The sequence below is a fragment of the Chiloscyllium plagiosum genome, unplaced genomic scaffold (genome assembly GCF_037043375.1).
Source record: "Chiloscyllium plagiosum isolate Xiang-an unplaced genomic scaffold, Cpla_swu_hap1 HiC_scaffold_11, whole genome shotgun sequence".
Lineage (NCBI taxonomy): Eukaryota > Metazoa > Chordata > Chondrichthyes > Orectolobiformes > Hemiscylliidae > Chiloscyllium > Chiloscyllium plagiosum.
Window position 1 is genome coordinate 54,468,386 of NW_028270149.1, and position 13,577 is coordinate 54,481,962.

At 41.9% G+C, this 13,577-nt stretch overlaps 1 long non-coding RNA gene across 1 annotated transcript in view; it reads right to left on the reverse strand.

Moving 5' to 3' along the window:
- Positions 1 to 3,886: 3,886 nt before the first annotated feature.
- Positions 3,887 to 13,577, reverse strand: part of LOC148148801 (uncharacterized) — a 54,402-nt gene continuing 44,711 nt past the window's right edge. Inside the window, exons 2-3 of the long non-coding RNA XR_015758582.1 lie at positions 8,506 to 8,638; positions 3,887 to 3,973 (exon numbers count right to left, since the gene is read on the reverse strand). This is a non-coding gene — a long non-coding RNA (uncharacterized LOC148148801). The remainder of the gene's footprint in view (positions 3,974 to 8,505; positions 8,639 to 13,577) is intronic.

Below are 13,577 nucleotides of genomic sequence, written 5' to 3' on the forward strand. Positions count from 1 at the left end.
ACCTCAGTCACCTGCCCTGCCTTATTATCCAAGAATAGGTCAGGTTTTACACATGCACACACAATCAGAAAATTGTCTTGTTCAGACTTAACAAATTCCTATCTTGTTCTCTGCTTTGTTCCTGCCTGCCCTGCCTGTTTGACTCTCTTCTGTTCTCAACTGTGCCAGTGTCAGATTGACCTCTTTCCTCACTATCTCCCTGCGCCCCCCCCATCACCGCCACTTCCCCCTCCGCACCCCCCACCTTACTACTTTAAATCTTCCTGAGCAGCTCTTGCAAATCTCCTAGCCAGTATTTTAGTCCCCTTCCAATTTAGGTGCAATCCGTCCTTCTTGTACAGGTCACGTCTACCCCAAAATAGATTTCAATGATCCAAAAATGTGAATCCTTCTCCCATACACTAGCTCCTCAGCTATGCATTCATCTGCTCTATCCTCCTATTCCTGCCCTCATTAGCTCGTAGCACCAGGAGTATTCCAGATAATACTACCCGAGAGGGCCTCCTTTTTTAAATTCCTGCCTAACTCTCTAATCTCCCTTCAGAATCTCAACCTTTTCCCTTCCTATGTCGTTTGGTTCCAATGTGTACAATGACCTCCTGCTGGCCCCTCTCCCCCGTGAGAACATTGTGCACCCTCTGAGACATCCTTGATTCTGGCACCAGGGAATCAATACACCATTCTGATTTTTCACTGCTGGCCACAGAAATGTCTGTCTGTACCTCTGATTAGAGAGTTCCCTAACACAATCAATTTCTTGGTACCTGATGTACCTCTCAGTGCATTAGAGCCAGTCTCAATACCAGAAACTTGGCTGTGCTACATTCCCCTGAGAATCCATCACCCCCTACGGTTTCCGAAACAGCATCCTTTTTTGAGATGGGGATAGTCACATAAGAGGTAAAAACAATGACTTCAGATGCTGGAAACCAGATTCTGGATCAATGGTGCTGCAAGAGCACAGCAGTTCAGGCAGCATCCGAGGAGCATTACTTGCCTACCTAGCTTAGCTTTCCGAGAATTAATCCATCTATGTGACTGTATCTGTGACTTTTCCCCCTTCCTATAACTGCCATCCATCATATCCCGTTGCTCTTGTAAATTCCTCATTGCTTCTAACTGTCTCTCCAACTGATTCATTCAATCTGATAGGATTCACAACCAACCGCATTTATTGTGGATATAATCCTCAATAACCCATAAACTCTCCCTAAACTCCCACATCTGGCAAGAAGAGAATATCACTCTCCTAAGGGACATTTTTGCTTCTTTCAATCTACAGACCCATTCCTCTACAAAACACTGCTCCAGACTAAATAATACTTATGGTTTATATTTTAAGTTTAATCAAGAGACATATCTCAATAAAACATTAATCAAGAAAGAACCCACTCTACTCACTACTGCAGATTAACTGTCAGACCACGCTTAAAATATTCCCTTGTCTGTTTCTGTGCTGTGACCTCTCCCAAACAGGTCCCTCCAAGATCAGTTGTGAATTTCACTGTTTGTTAATTTTCCCAGATGCACTCCGATGTCCAGCAATACACGAATTCAAACAGCAAAGGCAGTAACTGTGCAGGTTCACGACTGTGTCAGTTAGCAGTGTGGGTTTCTCTCTCTCTCTCTCTCTCTCTCACGCACGCACTAACCTCGCCATGTGCTTCCTTTGTCTGTTTCTCTCCCTTTTAAATGTGCTGTTATTTTGACTTTTCCCCAAAGTTCCAAAACAATACTTCAATCAGATGGTCCTGTCTGAAAGTCTAAGGGGAGGGGTCAAAGAGTGTCCAATCATAATCAGTCAAGGGCACATCCAATTTCCGAAGGGTTTGGATATGGTCAGTCGTCCACTTAGTACAATCAGAATCCGTGGATCCATCCTATTACAACTGGGGAGTGGGCCGTGGTCAGTCCTACAGATAGGGCGCAACCAATCAATCAGGAGTTATACAAAGATCTGTCAGTTGTCCGGTCTGTCAGCCTGGGCTGTCATTCCAATTTCATTCAGTGGTTTATCATCCCAGGGTTCTATACATTGAGAGTCAAGGTGGGTTATCAAGCAGCATTGCTGTGGTGGGGAAGCTGATAAAGTCAGTTATTGGGATTGGAGGCAACATGCTGAAATACAGGTGGTACAATCACTCTCTGAAGGGGTGCAAGTTTTGGAGACAATTACAGCATGGATGGGCGCGGGCTACTGCCGATGGGGAATCATCGATGGTCAACACCACTGTGGTTTTGCATTTTTGCTAACATTGTCTAATGCAATGATATGATTCCTGCATATCAACCTTAGGAGTCCTAGATCAGGATTTTCTTAAGTCCCTTCATACTTTAGATTTTCAAATCCTTTCCCTATTGAGAAAAAGTCTATATCTCTTCCCACCAAAGTGCATAACCTCACATTTTCCCATATTGTATACCAGCTGCCACTTTGTTGCCTACTCTCCTAGCTTGTCCAAGTCTTTCTGCAGCCTTGTCTCCTCCTCAACAATATTTGTCTCTCCACCTATCTTTGTATCATCTACAAACTTAGCAACAATGCTTTTCATCCAGATCATTAATGTATAATATGAATTGTTGGATTTCTAACGCTGAGCCCTGCAGAACTTTACTAGTCACTAGCATTCAGCCTGAAAAAGACTCCCATGTCCCCGCTCTCTGCCTTCTGCTGATTCGCCAATACTCTATCCATATTAGTACCTTGTTCCTAACATCATGGGCTGTTATCTTATTTACCAGCAACCTGTGTGGCACCTTGTCAAATCCTAAACTGGCATCTGATGAACTTCTTGGCTGGCCATGACAGTCACCCCTGATTAACCATAGCCCCTCTAAGGACAGCTGACTTTGGCATTTACACTCGCTTAAAGAGCATGCAGTGTGTTTGCCACAGAAACTGATGCTCAGTTGTGAACTGACGTAGCTCAGTGTCACACAGTACTATACGCACCCCGAATGCTCCCTTCCATCACACTCTGTGTCTCACTCTGCACTAAAAAGCAATGTCTTCCACACACCAGCTTGTAACTCAGCACAAAAGACACTGTCCTGAATGCAATCCACACAGAAGCTGGCAGGCTGTAAGTCAGTGCTGAGGTCAGTGAGTGTGCACTAAGAAAGCAACAATATATAAACAGTGGCTAGGCAGTTATTTGGCATCTTCCAAATAATTGAAAGGTGAATGAGCACTAAGAAAACATGCTAAGAGTCATAAGATGCATTTTGCGCATGAGATGTGGGTATGCTCTTATGTGCAAACCAACCTCACAGAATGATTCAATTAGTTGGTATCCCTAAGCTCCAAAGTGTTGAAGGTCAAAAGTTGTGTTGTACTTTGTCTGAGAGCAGTCAGGATGCTATGATGAAGCTGCGAGTTGGCATATTCCAACTTGTGCAGACAAGCATCATTGAAGATGGTGGCTATGGAGAATGCAGAGATGTTGCTGTGGAGGAACAATTATATGATGATCGGGACAGGCATTCAGTGAGCTCCAGATATTAGGTATCTGCTATGATTTACATGTTAGGCATTTGAACCATTTTTTTCAAATTGAAGAAGAGGAGAATTGGAAGTAACATGCAAAAAGATAAATTGAGATGTTAGAGAGATGCAAAAGCATTGAAATAAAATGGTCCCCCTGCTCAATGTAAGGTCTGAAGTCATCATTTAAGGCTTAAGTAAAAATTTGGAAAAAACGTTTCTTGACATCACGAATCTAGTTTTCTCACTTTGACCATACCTTCCCACCGGGAGAAAGTGAGGACTGCAAATGCTGGAGATCAGAGTCGAGATTGTGGTGCTGGAAAAGCACAGCAGGTCAGGCAGCATTCCAAGGAACAGGAGAATCGACGTTCCAGGCACTACACTCTCATACGTTCCCACCTTCCTTTAGCTTTTCAGACTGAACCAGGTAGCGGAACAGTTGAAGGAATCCAGTCTGATTTGCAATATCCAGAATTCTAGAGCATTCTAGTGATATAGAAACAGCAGTATGCATTGCATTTCATCATATGGTTATGCCATAACTACAAAAAAGGTTTACCATTCTATAAGAGATTTGTTTTTATTTCATACAAAAAGATGCCAAGATAAATCTTTTTTTTAACATAAACACAATGGCAAGTAACTTACAGCACAGTAAAGACTGCAGATGCTGGAAAACAGAGTCAATAGATGGGAAGCTGGAAGAACACAGCACATCAGACAGCATCCAGGGAGTAGGATAGTCAATGTTTCAGGCCCAAACCCTTTGTCAAGACTAGGGGAAGAGAAGGGAGCCTAGAAATATATAATGGGAGGGGGTGAGGTTTGGAGAAATGTAGTAGGTGTTTGTAGGTAGGGGGTTGTTGTGATTGGTCAGTGGGAAGGGTGAAGCAGATAGGTGAATAGGAAGATAGATAGGTTAAGTCAGGTCAGGGAGGTGTGGAGAAAGGGGAGGGCTGGAGATGGGAGAGGAGGGATTTTGAAGCTGGTGAAATCAATATTGAGTCCAATGGGCTGTAAGCTTCCCAGATGTTGTTCCTCCAGTTTCCGTTTGGTCTCACTCTGACAGTGGATAGGGCCAAGGATGGACATGTTGCTGTGGGAGTGGGAGGGGAAATTAAAATGGATGGAAATTAGAAACTCAGGTTGATTAGTGTGTGTACAGAGTGCAGATGCTCTGTGAGCCGTTCCCCGAGTCTGCGTTTGGTCTCCCCGATTTAGAGGAGGCCACATCAGGGGTAATGGATGCAATAGATGAGATTGGATGGAGTGCAGGTGAATCTCTGCTAGATTTGGAGGGCTTGATCAGGGCCTTGAACAGAGATGATAGGGGCAATGTGGGGACAGGTGTTGCACCTCTTGTGGTTAAAGGGAAATGTACTGGATGTGGTGGGGAAGTTAGTGGGGAATGTAGAATTGATGAGGGAGTTGCAGAGTGAACAGTCTTTGCAGAAAGCAGGCAGTTAGGGGAGGAGGGGAGGAAATATTGCTTTGGTGGTGGGATCTGATTATAGGTTGCAGAAATGTCGGAGAATGATACATTGGATTGAGAGGTTGGTGGGGTGGCATGTGGAGACTAAGGGGACTCTATCCTTTTTTTGTTGGGGAAGTGGGTTTGAGGGCAGAAGATGGAGGAAATGCAGTTGAGCGTATCCTTAATTATGGAGGAGAGGAAACTACAGTCCCAAAAGTAGTAGGAGGAGGATATCTGAGATGCCCTGGAGTGGAACCCCTCATCCTGAGAGCAGATGTGGTTGAGGCAGAGGAATTGGGACAGTGGAATAGCATTTTTGCAGGAGGGTGGGTGAGAGCAGGTAGTTATGAGAGTCAGTGGGATTGAAATGGATATCAGTGGTGAGTCAGTTTCTGGAGAGATGCCGGAAGGGAAGGGAGGTGTCAGGCGAATTTGAGGGCAGGGTGGAAGGTGTTGGTGAAGTTGCTCGAGCTCCACATGGAAGCATAAGGATAGCACAAATGCAGTCATCGATGTAGTGGAGGAAGAGGTCAGGGATGATGCCAGTGTAGTTGTGGAAGAGGGAGTGTTCCACGAATCCAATAAAATGGCAGGCATAGCTTGGGCCCACGTGCGAGTCCATGGCTACCCCTTGTAGGAAGTGGGAGGAATCCAAATGAAAAATTGTTGAGGGTGAGGACCAGTTCTGGGCGAATAAGAGTGTCAGTGAAGGGGGACTAATTGGGCTTCCAGGAGAGGAAGAAGCAAAGGGCCTTTACACCCTTCATGCAGGGGACACAGGTGTAAAGGGCCTGTACATCCGTGGTCAAAAGGAGGTGTTGGTGGCCAGGGAATTGAAAGTTTTGGAAGAGGTGAAGGGTGTGGGTTGTGTCTTGAATGTAGGTGGGGAGTTCCTGGACCAAAGGGGAAAAAAACGGAGTTGAGGTAGGAGGCAATGAGTCGACTGGGACAGTTAGTTTTATGGATTTTGGATGGGGGATAGAAACGGGCGGTGTGGGGTTGGGTAACTAATAGGTTGGAGGCTGTGAACAGGAGATCTTCCAAAGTGATGTGGTTCTTTATGGTCTGGGAGATGATGGCTTGGTGATCAAAGGTGAGGTCATTGTTGATGGGATGGTATAAGGAAGTGTCAGAGTTGGTGTCTGGTTTCAGCGATATAGAGGTGAGTTCACCACACTATCACCACACCACCCTTTTTGGTGGGTTTAGAGTGAAGAGACTAGAGGGCTATGTATGTTGATAGGGAGAGGCTGAAGTGGATGTGAGGGGTAGAGAGATCCGAACGATTGATGTCGCGGCAGTAGTTTGAGATGCAAAGTTTGAAGGAGGGTAGGAAGCCAGGGGTTGGAGGGGAGGTGACCAGGAGGATAGAGTTTGCTGAAGGCAAGAGAAGGAGTCATTAGAGGATGGGTTGGATTACTGTTCAAAGAAATAGGCATGGAGACGGAGGCAGTGGAAAAAGAGCTCAACATTGTGGCGTGTGCGTAACCCGTTCACATGTGGGCGCAGGGCAATGAAGGTGAGTCCTTTGCTGGGCACTGACTGTTCAGTCTCAGTGATGGGGAGGTCCAGAGGAATGGAGAATACCTGGCAGCGCTTGGCATTGAATCTGAGTGCAGAGCTGGGGCCCGGAGCAGGGGTGGAGACTTCACCGGAGTAGGTGTGTGTGTTGGAGTGGTCACGTGGATGGAAGTGAAAATAACTGGTCATTGATGATGTCGGCAGTCATGTGGTCCTGGACGCAAGCAGAAGCAGCAGTCAAATTATGTTCATATAATTTCTGGAACATGCTGCTGCATTGTTGAGAATAAATTCATGATTGGTTATAATATGTTCCTAAAGGAAATTTTATGTTTTGTCACAGTGTTCGTAAATCATGGCGGATCAATTTTCAACTTAAATTGCCTGATACTTAAAGCCTGTGATCTTCTTGGACTAAGTGTCAAGGCGTTCAGATTTCCTGTTTATGTTTATACAAGAAGGTACACATATTGGACATGAAATTGATGCCTTCAAAAATCCAATTCGGAAAGACAATAGAGCCAGACTCTGTAAAACAACAAATTGATCTTCCTTCAGTAGATACTTGGTTAAGAAGCAGAGTGAGGAAACGGATTTATAACACACAACAAGAGGACTTCCTTTGGTCTCCTTACTCTCGAAAAGCATAGCCCAATGATAAAGCAAACTAGAGAAACAACTATTCTTCGAGACCTCAAGCATATTTACAATTTTCGCCACTGCTCAGGATATCAGGCATTCATTAAAAAACAAGGTCTCTGGCTTAAACCTAACCCTCAAAAGATTCTAAGGATATGTTTTTAGACTGTATATTCTTTATTCCTATTGCCTGAGACACTCTCCCGTTTTGAAAGCTATCGACTTTGTATTTGACTGTGTGTGTTTGTGCTTGCTGTTGCAATTTATTATTTTTCTTAGAGTTAGTAAGTAATAACATTCCTCTTTCTTTCACTCAAAAAGACATTGTAACAGGCTTCTTAATTTTGATTAGTACCTAGTAGTTAGCCCGCGATTAAAGTATGATGTAGCTGGGCCTCCTGGATCAGGGGTACGGGCACTACCACTGTTTCACAACACGCCCCTACACTGAAGATTTTAAGATATGACAGAATAACTTGTTCAGATCTACAGGAAAAATCAATTAGTTGGCAGCTGGGATCACTTTAGTGAGAGCTCTAATTCTCTTGTGATATCAGTTAACACACAGCATCTGAAAAACAAAACTTGTTTACAAGTAAAGTGGTTTTGCTTAATCAGGAATTTGGCCCCATTGAAATTAATTGGGCAATTTATAGGTGATTATGTGACCCCTGAGAACTGTTATTAGCTTCCCACAATAACGCGAAGGGAATTGTTGACATTGCTGTTCCTGCTAAACGCAGGTTGGCATGTCTGTAAAAAGGTTAGAGATTTTGAGTCACAGAGGCAGGGGTTGATGCACCCAGTAAGATGAATATGAAATCATATCAGGAGAGTTAAAGTGCTGATTGAGTAGAATATGATAAAAAATGTAAGAACTAGAAGCAGTTTTGAAAGCCAGCTCGACCATTCAATAAAATTACGAATAATCATAAACCTGAACTTCATCTTCCCACAATGACTCCAATTCTCTTTGTCCCCTTAGTATTTAAATAATTGTTCAACCATTATCTTAAAAATGCTAAACAAAATCAATTGTAACATTTAAAAAGCCTCTGGATAGGTATATGAATAGGAAGGGTTTAGAGGGATATGGGCCAAATGCTGGCAAATGGGTCCAGATTAGGTGCGGATATCTGGTCGGCAGAGATGAGGAGTTCTGAGGAGTGGTCACTCAACCCAAAACATTACCTCTGCTTTCTCTCCACAGATGTTGCCAGAGATGCTGAGCTTTTCCACCAACTTCTGGTTTTGTTTCTGATTTACAGCATCCGCAGTTTGTTCAGGTTTTTTTAAGTAAAGCTGTTCAGGCTGATCTGATTTTGTTGTTCATGGGGTATCTAACAAGTAACTTTAGACCTGGTAGGAGAAAGTTTCAACTTACCAGAGGTAGAGTGCCTTTTTGTATCGACGATGTACCCTTTACGATGTGCTCCCAGATCAGCTCTGGGGGAGGCCAGGTGCATTCTTGAAGAGGTAAAGTGCCAGCTGGGAGAGGTAAAGCATCCTTTGGGATTCTGAAAAGTAGACACTAAGTGCATAAGTAGCGAGTAATCTCATTAAATATGCCAAACTCATTATAATTGCCTAAAGGTTCTGTCAACAGAGCTGTCAGAGGGAACCACTGATGGAGCCATCAGCAGAACAAAGTATCAATAAAAATATCAAATGGAGCTGTCAATAGAATGATTAAAAAGAGTTGTCAAAAGGAGCTATTTAACTGAGCTGTTACATTGTTAAGGCATTCAAAACTCCTACTCTTTAAATATATGATATAAGCTGTTGAGAGTATTTAAAAATAAATGCTTGCTATGTCATTCTATCTGCTAACTTAAACTTGAGGTTGTCATTACATCTGTGTGACTGATTTCACAACTTTACATTGTCATAGTGAAAAGTCTGTCAATTCAGTTTCATTGACATTTCCTAGTGGTGCTAAACTCTTTGAAGTAGGGCTGTGAATGCCAATGCTTTTTTAATATAATGAAATTAGATGTGCTTTTATTTTTAAACAATCAGAGTGTTATTTTTAAAAAAATAATTTATCAAAGTTAAGATTTTTATTTAATCAAAGTTTCTGTGAATTAGTATAGTAGTCAAAAGGACAACGGGTGGAATGTGATGGCATAGGTTAGCATGGGAGGGCAATGAGCAGCCATGATTGTGGCTAGAGAGTATGAGTTGGCATGGATTGACATAATTGGGCCACAGGAAGTGTGTGGAAGGTGAGGATTGTGAGAGATAGACGTTACTTTTCTGTTTTATGTTTCTTCCAATGCCTTGGCAAATTGTTGGTATCTTTGGTCTAGCCCATCTCCACACAAGCAGTCTCTGCGTTGTTTCTAACATCATCCACCATGACTCCAATTACCTCCTCTATCCAGGAATAGAAATCTGAAATTCTGAGGCATATTTTCCCAGGCTTGACCTTGGTGTAAAATGTCATTGCTATGGGAAATGGGCCTATCCCATCTAATCTATCTTCACAAAATAATCCAGTTAGTCCAGAAATCTAACTCATGAATCTTTATTGAATCCTCTTTAAGGCAAATATATCCTCCATTAGACAAGGAGATCAAAATGGTACACAAGGTATGGACTCACCAAAAACCCATGTAACTGCAATAAGACTTCCTTACTTATGTACTCTAAGCACTTTATAATGATCAATAATAGCCACTTATATTTATGTATGCCTGTTATGTAATAAAATGTTCTAAGTGACTTCACAAGAGTATTATAAAGCAAAATAGACTCCAAGATATGAAGGTATATATTAGGTAATATGGCCAAATATTTGGTGAGGGAGACAGGTTTGAACTATCATCATAAAGGAAGGAAGAAACATAACGAGTTGGAAATTAGGGAGATGTTTCAAAGCTTAGAGGCTAGGCATGGCCATCAGTGGTGGAACAATTAATCTTGGGGCTGCTCAAGAGACCAGAATTAGATGTGCTAAGGGTTCTGCTGCTGTAAAAGCTCATTGAGTTGCTGATGTGGGAAGGCCTTGAATGAGTTTTAATACAGATATAAGAAATTTAAAATAAAGGTGTTGGCTGACAAGTGGCCATTGTCAGTGAGTAAGAATACAGATAGCAGAATCTTGAATGATCATACCAGAGAGACAATACCAGAAGTAAAAGAACCATTAACAATATCATCTAATGTGGAGAGGAAATTAGATAGGCAATGGTTATATAGGAATAGCTTTGAGGCAACAGGATGTGGGTTTCTTGGACAAGATGAGCATAAATACAGCATGAAGGGGGCTAGGAGAGAAGCTAGAGTAAAATGCAAGTTCAGGCTAGGGCTGGAGATATTAGAGGAAGGTGGATGAGTTGAAGAGAGTATTAAAGCAAAGGCAGCTGATCAGATGGGCTTGATTCCAATGACTAAGAAATCATGAGCATCTCATATTTATTGCTGAACATAAATGGGGAGATTTTTGAGGGATTTAAGATAGTTGCAGCTAAGGCAAGATGTTGAGGACATAGTTACATTCCAGGACACATATTTTCTGAACCTGCTCAGGTATGTTATTACACATCTCTGGAGCAGAGACTTGGGGCTTGAATGCAGGCCTCCTGACTCTGGGGTAGAGACTCTGCCAGGATCCCTTGCATCCCTGGATTGGTTTCGATCAGTGAGCAATGTTTGCAGACATGAGTAAAATCTGATATTGTTTGTGGTCCAGTCAGATCTTGCACTGACTGACGAAATGAGTTAAAATCAAAATACTGTGGATGCTGGAGATTTAAAGGTGCTGGAGAAACTCAGCAGGATTGTGAGTTTTTGTCAAGAGAGAAACTGAGCTAACATTTCAAATCCAAATGACTCTTCTTCAGAACTGCCTTCTTAAAGAAACCAGTTATCTGTCAAATTCTTTCAAGTCTACTTCCAGTGGACTGCAAGGAGCAGAGAGAAAAATCATACCAGGGAACATTGATGTGGTGAGTGACTGTAATTTGTAAAAATATTTGTCAAAAATGGAGTTAAGGGTGCAGTTAAGAAAATCAGTCATTGCTGAAATGCTGTGGTGAATGGTGGGTCAACATTATTTCATGTAAAGTCCAATATGACAGCACAGATGGTGCTCCTGGTTTGCTTTCAGAAAGCAAATGGATCTGTTCTAGAATATAATTTCATGGGGCTCAAACCGAAGGAAAATCTCATTTCTGTACATTAGCAATCTGTCAAAATTGGACTTTCTGCTCAGTATAAATTTAGTACAGTTCCTATTTTAAATAAAGCATACGTTTGTGATCCATTCCCATAATTGTGTCTGTTTGTACACACTCCTGTATGGATCAATGATTAAGGTAAGGAATAACAAAAATAGCTTTGCTACATTTTGGTAGTGTTCTGAGGAAAGCTGCAGATGATCCTGACATCTTGTCAATCAGTTTGACTTCATGTTCATGGGTTAAATATTCCTAACGCTATGGAGATAGGACCGGAAGCGGTTAACACTATAAATGGAAGGGACAGTGTCAGCTGAATACATTCCTGCTTCTGAGGAACTTTCCTGGAACAGACCCAGAACTGGATTGGCTTCATGGAGGCAGGCAGCCTAACAAGACTAATTAAGACCCAATTTAGAGTCATTTTGGAGCAGTGACAGCATTTTACTCCGATCAGAGCAACCCCTTACTGCACGCAGAGATTGCCAGCTCCATACAGCTGGCTTCCAGGTGTCAGACCAGATCTCCCTCAGAGCCAGGGAGGCCATAGCCTTGATGACGGGTATCAGGGATAGAAGACCACAATCATGTCTGATTTCTGCAGTGGGGGTTCTCCTTTACCAGCTTTTTATTTAATGACTTTAATGCAGGCGAGGAAGGCACCTTTGTGTTGAGGTGTCCTTGCACTTGCTTGCCAACCTTTGTAGCATCCATCACTCTCAGTGAGGTTACACTGGTTGGATATTGTTATTTCCCTTTAGCCTCCATAATCCACCCATTGTCCTTCGCAGGATGATATGAACAGTGATGGCCAGTTAGGGCATTGCCTCCTGGCAGGTTCAAATCAAAGTAGAAGCTCAACCATTACCTTAATGAGTGAGACCAAATGGCCTACTCTGGATTCATGTTAATTTCTGTCTTTTAATATTTGAAGGACTTTTAAACATGGGTCCAAATCTCCACAATTCCAGAGGGAAAATGAGAAATGAGCCAAGGTCAACAGCAGTTTATGCTGTTAATAATGCAAAAATAGAATTCATAGGCAGAATGAGGACTTGTGAGTAGTTAGTACAAAGTCTCATTTCACCCATTCCCTTGGTAAGGCAATTTGGAACTTTAGACTCTGTACCAGGTAACCAATTTTACAGAAATCAGCAAGTCTTTACAGTATTATTTTTGGGGATGGTATTCACATTTTTTCGTTTTTATCATTACATTTTCAATACAAAAAAATGTCTCTTAGTTCATTTGTTAAATACAGCTTGAACTTACAACAAGAAAGATCTGCTCCAAAGGAAGACAGCATTTTTTCTCTCCATTTCCTGGTTTAATATTTAAAGAGTAGATCTGGCTTGCTTGACTAAAATTGCCAAATTCTCCTGTTTCTCCAATTCTGGTCAAGAGCCAATTTCCTTCCTTTTTCCAGCAAGTTCACAGGAGTTGTGATACAGACAAAACCCAAGCACCAAACCATTGATACTAGAGAACCATCATCACATTTACCTTCAAGCTAAAAGTTTAATTGTTTCTGTCTTCATCATCATCTTTCAATTAATTTAACCAAAAGATTAATGGAAACTGAGGTTATTTTCCATTCCCCACTTCAACAGTGAGCAACTCCATTGGAGTTTTGTCAACCTTTTCATTAAAAGAAAGTACTGATTGTAAAAGTTGTTTTGACATTTTCTTTCCACTTAAAGTTGTTAACCCCATGTCTTTCATCCTATTTTGGATACAAGAATCAAATTAGTAGTTTTACTATTTCTTTGCTCTTTCCGCTTTGAAGTCTCCTTGCACTTGAATGTTTGCATCAACAGTAAGGTCACAGAGGTGATCAATTGTACTTTCTGAAATCCCAATGAAAACAAAGAGAGTGTCAATGTACTTGTAACACCCGCCTTGCCGAGGGCTAGGTGTCATTTTCTTGCCTCAACATGCAGTTATTATTGTTAATGGTCATATTCTCTCAGGATACAGAACAAATACGAAGCAGTAAAAATTGGTTTCAGCCAAATCGATTGGGTGTTTTCAGGAAGTGAGACCGCATGAACACATCTTAGGACTCAAATTAGTTCAACTGAACAATTAAAATAAAATAAGCAGACTGCCAGATTTACTGTGCTCATTGTCAGACTGCCAGATTTATATAATGTTCATTGCCAAATCATTGTCCTGCCAGAAATATTGCCCCAAAACATGATCATAATATAGGAATAAACAACATAACGTTCCAATGGTAATTAAAGTAAGAAAGCAAGTCTTTCACTGATGTATC